At 44.9% G+C, this 8092-nt stretch overlaps 1 non-coding gene across 1 annotated transcript; it reads right to left on the bottom strand.

Moving 5' to 3' along the window:
- Nucleotides 1-254: 254 nt before the first annotated feature.
- TRNAE-CUC (transfer RNA glutamic acid (anticodon CUC)) lies at nt 255-327 on the bottom strand. Its single transcript has one exon. It is a non-coding gene; the product is annotated as a tRNA-Glu (tRNA).
- Nucleotides 328-8092: the final 7765 nt, after the last annotated feature.

Consider the following 8092-nt stretch of genomic DNA (forward strand, 5'->3'; position numbering starts at 1 on the left):
TCTTTAAAAAATAAAAATAAAAAAAATAAATGCACATCTAATCATTTCACTTCTGTGCTGAAAACCCTTCAAAGTCTTTGCATTGTCCTCACGGTATTATAAGGCTTTTCGTGATCTGGCCCCTGCCTATCTCTCTAGCCTCCTCTCCCGCCTCCTCTCAGCCACACACAGCCTGTAGTCCAGCCATATAGACATAAAGGTTCTATTTATTTATTTATTTTTAATTAATTAAAATTTCTTTTAAGTAGGTTCCACACCCAACATGGGGCTTGAACTCACAACCCTGAGATCGAGAGTCACATGCTCTACCAACTGAGCCAGTCAGGTGCCCCTGGACATAAAGATTCTAAATGCATCATGGTGTCCTGTGTCTCTTCTCAGCTCATGTTGTTCTTTTGACCTAGAATATCCCTCACCCTCACTCTTGTCTGAAGGACTGGCTCTGATCCACCCTTCAGCTCAGGTACCACACCTACAACCTAAAAAAGCCTCAGTTGAACATTACTTTCAGCCAGAGATTGGGCTGTCCAGTTGGTATGTCCAGTGCTTGTGACCAGGTAACCAGTAGGCACTCTGTTTCCAATCCTATGAACAAAACTTCCAGCATACAAACAATGAGTGGTGCTCAGTCAATGTTTAGTGAGCAAAGTCAGGAAAGGCTAAGAAGCAGAGTCTTCAATCATCTTCCTAGGGGCACCTGGGTGGCTCAGTCGTTAAGCATCTGCCTTCGGCTCAGGTCACGATCCCAGGGTCCTGGGATCTAAGCCCCGAATCAGGCTCCCTGCTCAGTGGGAAGCCTGCTTCTCCCTCTCCCGCTCCCTCTGCTTGTGTTCCCTCTTTTGCTGTGTCTTTCTCTGTCAAATAAATAAATAAAATCTTTAAAAAATCATCTTCCTAAAGATGAACACAGGAGTTAAGTTCTTGATGCCTTGCTGAAGTGAGGCAGGGAATACCAGGGAAAGCTTTGGGAAGAAGATCACTTCCTAGTGCTGATGGAGTTTATCCTCTGCCCCACTGCAGGTCTGGCCACCAACTTGCCCAAACAGTGACCACTTTTACTTACACTAGACCTTGACATCTGAAAGGCTCTGTCCTTGTAGCTTGTGGCTCTGTTCTAATTTGGTCTTGGTGAAATTACTCTTTAGATTTCTGACCTGTGGGTCTTTCTCCTGAGCCCTGTTCCCTGCCCAGGGGATTTGATGATATGTGGAGTGACAAGCATGGGGTGCTGAGCATCGCATGGAAATTTTGGAGGGCAGTAAAATCTCTAGAAGTAACATATGCTGAGAAAGTTGGATCGTGCCGAGGTTTGGGCCAATTTTGCCTCAGAACTTGGTGCCAGGCTTCTCTCACAGTCCTTTTGCATTTCAATCTACTGAAACACATTTGTGTTTTTGGTTTTGCTTTCTTTTGTTTTGTTTTGTTTTGCAGCAAGCCAATAACTTCTGTTATTAAGCAGCCCATTACTTAGTCCAGAATCAGCTGTTAAAGTTATTTCTAACTTGATTGGGACTCGTCTGCCTCTTTGGCTGTTAATATGAATAGGGAGCCACAGAGTTTTCAGATCCTTGGACCGGAAGGATTATAATACATCACATTTATGAAATGCTTACAGGTTTGCAGATATTTCAGAATTTTAAAATACATTATGTCATCCAGATTTCATAAAAACCTATAAAGGAAGTGTTATCATTTTAAAGATTTTACGGATGAAGAAAGTGAGCACCAGCAAGTTTAGGTGATTTGTCTGAGGTTAGAGAGTTAATCGGTGCTGGATCCAGGACTCTGCTAACTCTAAATCGAGTGTTCCGTCCTGGAGTGTACACATGGTTTCCTCTATCTTGGTTAGTTCATGGCCCTGTGTCAATATGATAAGGCCATTAATAACTGACGTTGTAGCCACTTGTGGTTAAGAGTTCAGAACAAAATCAATAATGACTATACCTCCTGGATGACTATTTCAAAATCCTTTCAGGAGGTAGATGGGCCCATCTGAAGTGTCTAGCAAAGTAAAAATTATTTCAAGAATTCACTTAACGTGGTGATTTTCTTAAAGCCAGCAGAGTTCTTGGTTCAAATTGTTCTGATGATGGTGTCAGAAGCAAGTCTATTTAATAAATTGCCATACTCCCTGCCTTTCCCTCGGCAGCAGAACTTGGCCAATGGCATATTGGAAAGAGAGTTATGCCTCCTTAGGGGACTTCTAGGCTGTCCTCTAGGATACATTTGCAGGGCAAGTTAGGGATGATTTTCATTATGGAAAATTTGACATTAATTCTTTTACTCGAGTTGATACAGTCTTGTTTTTATTTATTTAAAGAGCAAACATGTCCTCTGAATAAATGGAACAGCAAGTACGGCTTAGTAAATACAACAGGATTCAAGCCTCTGCTCTGCCAGGTACTCAGCAGTGACCTTGGACAAGTTACTTAAACCCCCTAATCCTCAGTTTCCTCATCTATTAAACTGGAATACTAACACTCACAAGGGTTTTGAAAGTTTCTTGGTGCCTACTGAGTATCTATTTCCCCAGTATCCATTTGGGGATCCTGCTCTCCTACTCTGTATCCTCTGGCCTGGTTGGGGTCTCCACCACCGCGCTCCAGGAATGCAGAACGTGATCCAGGAGAGACTCTTGTGAGGCCCCCTGGCCATGAGACCAGTTCAGGGATGAGCATGTGACCCCTTCTAGTTAGAGTGCACCTGAGCATTCAGGAGGAAGCTCTCGATTTCCCGCTGAGAATAGACACTGGAAGACCGTCTGGCTGGAGCAGCTCCAGTTACCTGCCCCCATGTACAACCTGAGAACAAAGACAACAAGCAAAGGAGGGTGGAGCCAATCCAGGAGATGGAGGGAGACAAGGTTCAGATAACATTGTTAGATTCCAGTCCTGTCTGAAGTCAGCCCTGTACCTGTCTCATGAGCCTGTAAATGCCCTTTGCACTTAAACCTGATTGGTTCAGGTAAATCAAGAGGATCTTACATGATACTGCCTAAATTTGAAAATAAAATAATGTATAGGCTTCTCCCACTATCTGAAAGTAGAGCATTCCTATGAAAATTTTTGTAAGCTGAAATGACCTAAAGCAAAGAAACAATTCCATTTTGTAAGAGGGAAAATTCTCTTTGAATTTCTTTCTTTTTTAAAAAGACTTTATTTACTTATTTGAGAGAGAGAGCACACAAGCAGGGAGAGGGACAAAAGGAGGGAGAAACAGGCTTCCCGCGGAGCAGGGAGCGCGATGACGCGGGGCTCCATCCCAGCACCCTGGGACCGGGACCTGAGCAGAAGGCAGACGCTTAACTGACTGAGCCCCCCAGGCGCCCCAAATTTCTTCCTGTTATCAAAAAAGAGGTACTGATGTGGGTCTTTTGCAAAAGTGAAGTGGTGTAAAGTGAACTTTCAGATAGAAGGGGAAATGCGTATTGTAAAGTGCTTAGCAAAATACCTGGTCATGGCAAGTGCTCGGTAAAGGTTAGGTTGATTGTGCTTCATATGAAGTTTGGTTCAGAAAAGAGGAGACTTAAGGGCGCCTGGGTGGCTCAGTCAGTTAAACCTCTGCCTTTGGCTCAGGTCATGATCCCAGAGTCCTGGGATCAAGACCCGCCTTGGGCTCCCTGCTCAGCGGGGAGCCTATTTCACCCTCTCCCTCTGTCTCTCTCCCCCTGCTTGTGCTCTCTCTCTCTCTGTGTCAAATAAATAAATAAAATCTTTAAAAAAGAAAAGAGGAGACTTCATACTTACTTTGAATATCAAGCGCATTTTGCCGGGCATAGTAAAGAGCCAGTCTTAATGAGAGGCTAACTCCCATGAGGTATGGTAGAGCTATCAAGAAGGCTTTCCTATCCTCTAAAACATCTCTCTTTCCTTGGTACTGAGAGCTCGAGATGTCAAAAAGAGTCATTAGTCCCTTTGTTTTAAGACCTTTAGGGAGAAGTTTCTTATTTAGCCATTGAGACTGTGTGAATGAGCTCATTAGTTCTGTTGCCCGGGGCAGATTTTAGGAGCCCGTAGAGATAGTGGAGGCCACAGGGTGCCCGGGAGGAGCAAGAGGAACAGAGCTGTGCGCAGAGGAGCCTGAGGGACTAAGCATCCAAACATCCTCCTCCAGGGCAGGTGCTCTGGCTCTCCTTGGTAACCGCCCCCAGGAAGGTCCAATCTAGTTTAGCAGGCATGTACTTTTTCTGAATCTAAAGAAGGCTATTTGGCTGAAAGGGCCAGACACACCCTTATTAAACAGCAAGCACTGCATGTAACCCTCTCCTCCTCTTCCCCCGATCCTAGCCCTCAGCTGCAGATGTTCTAAGGGAACCAAGGACAAGGTGGCGGCTAAAAGACAGGGGAAGCAGCCCGGTTGAGGCAGTGGCTGAGGAACAACCCCAGTGTGACAGGAGAATCAGAACTCTGCCCCTGTCGGGGGGCACGAGGCGGGGCGTCCATGATTCTTGCCGGCAAAGGAGATAACTAGATACAGAGAACGGAGAAGCCACCTGGGCTGAGTCCGGGGTAAATAGTTTAAAGTTCTGTCAGAACAAGGACAGACATGCCCCTGGGTAAGGACCTGAGTCATAGTTCAAAGAAATTAGGCAGAGATTCCTGGAAGCAACAGTCCAACCAACTTCAGATGTCCTTTGTAAACTTCAGGGCTTCAACTCCCTCCCTCCCTGCCTTTCTTCCTTCCTTCCCTTCTTTTTATCCTTCTTTCCATCTTCCTTCTTTTCCCTTCTTTTGCTTCTGGTCTTTAACTCAGAGCCCTTGTTTTCCTCCTTAGTCTCATTCTGTTGATATGAGTCGTTTCCTCCTCAAAGTCTCGTTCTGTGACTGCATGGACATTGCCGGCTTCTCTTTATTCGCCAGCCGATACCTGTCGGCAGCAGAACGCCAGAGATTTGCTGCACCTGCCTTGCTGGACCGGCCCTAAGCCACCCTCCTGCAGCTCAGAGCACAGCACTCCCGGGAAGGTGGAACGTCACTTCCTGAGCCTGGTGACTTAAGGAAACAGACTGCTTACAAGAATGGAGAGACAATTACAAAGGGAATAAGGTTCTTGTACATTCATGGTACTTAAGGCTCAGTACCTGTGCCACCTGACATTATTGTGAATTTGCTTCCCACACTTCCGGCTAAATTGCACTGTAACATCTTATCACTTTCTACTTCATTTTCACTCATCCTGTCACCCTTTATCTTACTGGTGCATTTCAGTAATTTTTCTGCACACGCTCAGCAACCCCCCCAGCTAGTATTAACCCCAATACAAATGAGCATTTCTTTTTTTTTTAAAGATTTTATTTATTTATTCATGAAAGACAGAGAGAGAGAGAGAGAGAGAGAGGCAGAGGGAGAAGCAGGCTCCCAAGGAGCAGGGAGCCCGTTGTGGGACTCGATCCCAGGACCCTGGGATCATGACCTGAGCCGAAGGCAGACGCTCAACCATCTGAGCCACCCAGGCGCCCCAAATGAGCATTTCTAAGTGTCCCTATCTCTGCATGACATGCATAAGATAATTTCTCTGATGCAAAAGGAGCTACGCAAGATATACAAGAGTGAAAGAGAATTCTTTATCGTAGACACCATTAAATAGAATATGATGAATAATAGTAGTCTCATGTTATGAATAATAGGAGACTAAGCATCAAGTTAGGATATTTTAGCTCCCTCAAAATCACATTCCCTATCAGCAACTTAATCCCACCATTTAGAAACATTTTCCTATACTACCGAATTTAACTGTCTTCTATTAGCCGGGGTTCTGCAGAGACACAGAATAGATGATAGATAGATCGATCGATCGATCGATAAAAAAAATAAGGAATTGGCTCCCATGATTCTGGAGGCTGAGAAGCCCTACCGTCTGCTGTCTGTAAACTGGAGACTCAGGAAAACTGGTGTGTAGTTCCAGTCTAAACCCGAAGGCCTTTCAACCCGGGGGGTTGATGATATAAGTCTCGGTCCAAGAGCAGGAGAAAGCCAGTGCCTCAGGTCAACTAGTCAGGCCAAGGGTGAATTCTTTCCTCTGCATTTTTGTTCTAGTCAAGTGCTCAACAGATTGGATAAAGCCCACCTACATTGGAGAGGGCAAGCCACTTTACTCAGCCTACTCTTGCAAAGGCTAATCTCATCCAGAAATAATGTTTAACCAAATATCTGTCCTGACCAAGCTGATACATAAAATTAACCATCACATGGCTCTAGGATGAAAGTAACGATATTAATTGAAATGTATGCAGTGGTAATAACCTAACAGCTCAAAATAACAGCACACTTGAAAGATGCAGATTCTCAACAAATATTTATTGAGCAACTACAATGTACCAGGCACCATCTGGACCAGGAAAGGTCAAGGGTGACCCTGCTTTGGAGGATCAGGAAAGATTTTTACAAAGCCAGTACATTTTAGTTGAGTTTTCCAAGAAGAATGAGTATTCATAAGATTATCCAGGGAAAAGGGTTATTTCAGGCAGTGGGAAGAGGACCATTCTGGAAAGTGTGAGTGGTTCCATATGGCTGGAGTAAAAGGTTGCTATAAAGGAGAGGGTCAGAAAATGTACAAGGGTAGGTAGAGGCTAGCTTATAAGGGCCTTGTAGATTGGGGTACACACTCACTGTAGGTTGCCATCTCACGAGCCATTTCTCCTTCTTACGAACAGAACGTTGATTTTGTTCAGGTGGTAAAGTGTCCAGGCTCAGGACATAAATCACAATTGGCCTAAGCCAATCTAGACAATCCGCTTTACCTTTGTTGAAACTGCTTTGTCTAGGGCGCCTGGGTGGCTCAGTTGGTTAAGCGACTGCCTTCAGCTCAGGTCATGATCCTGGAGTCCCGGGATCGAGTCCCACATCGGGCTCCTTGCTCAGCAGGGAGTCTGCTTCTCCCTCTGACCCTCTTCCCTCTCGTGCTCTCTATCTCTCATTCTCTCTCTCTCTCTCTCTCTCTCAAATAAATAAATAAAATCTTTAAAAAAAAAAAAGAAAATGCTTCGTCTAGGGCTGGGCATGGCGCTTGGTCTGGCTAGAAAAATAGAAGAAGTCTGGTGGAGGGACGACATTGAGGAAAGGGTTTCATCTTTGATAAAAAAAAAAAAAAGGATTGCGTACCTGGAGTTTCCTTTCTCCTCCATCCCTTCCTTTGCGATTTAGATGTTGTCATATGAGGGTGTGATACCTAGAGCTGTGATAGCCATCTTGTGACCCTGAGGAAGAAAGCCACCCAGTGAGGATAGAAGAGAAAGGACAGAAAGTTTTGGGGTCTCCAACAACATCACAGAGTCACCAAACCAATTGTAAGACTGCCTATTTTAGGAATATCCTATGGCTAAAGCCACTGTTAATTTGCCTTGCAGTCCAGTTTGTCATGATGTTGTCAATGCCAAGGATGACATTTGTATGTATGGCTAAGGAGTTTGTACCGTGATCATGAAAAGGAATGGGAGCAGTGGAAAGGTTTCTGCAGGGGAATGAGTTGCCAAATTTATGCTTGTAAACCATAACTCCAGCTGCCATGTGCAGAATGCGCTGTTAATGGAAGAAAGCAAGGCAGAGAGATCAGTTACAAAGCTACTGTAACTGCCCAGGAGAGTAGATGGGACCTAAGCAAAAGAAGAAGTACTGAAAACTGGGGAGAAGGGACAAGCCTGAGAGCTCTTTTTAAGTCAAAATAACTTAATGACTACGTGGATGTAGGAGGTGGGGAAGACAGGAGAATTAAGGATAGCTCAGGGTTTCTGGCTCGTTTGACTTGAGAGACAGGACATCTGACTCTAATTCTGGCTTTGCCACAAGCTAGTCGAATGATCCTAGGCTAGTCTCCTCTCATTTCAAGAGGAAATTCAGATTAAAAATATGATAGCAGATAGACGTCATCTCTCCTGACAGTTCCAACTCCCAGGAGCACTTTTTGCTAAAAGGGGCCAGGAGGACCACCCTGGGGAAGGAAGAAGCCCTTCCCTCCACTGGATCCTCAGGTTTGTTTGTGTAGCGCTGGATGGCGGGCGACTTTGAGCTTCTCTCTGCCTTTTCGGCTTAGATTGATGGCAATCGCAGGAGGGCATCATGATGCATGGGTGATGTCCAAGCATGCAGAGTACAAC

This window comes from Callorhinus ursinus, unplaced genomic scaffold (genome assembly GCF_003265705.2).
Source record: "Callorhinus ursinus isolate GAN/ISIS: 27379988/994484 unplaced genomic scaffold, GSC_fseal_2.0 scaffold13, whole genome shotgun sequence".
Lineage (NCBI taxonomy): Eukaryota > Metazoa > Chordata > Mammalia > Carnivora > Otariidae > Callorhinus > Callorhinus ursinus.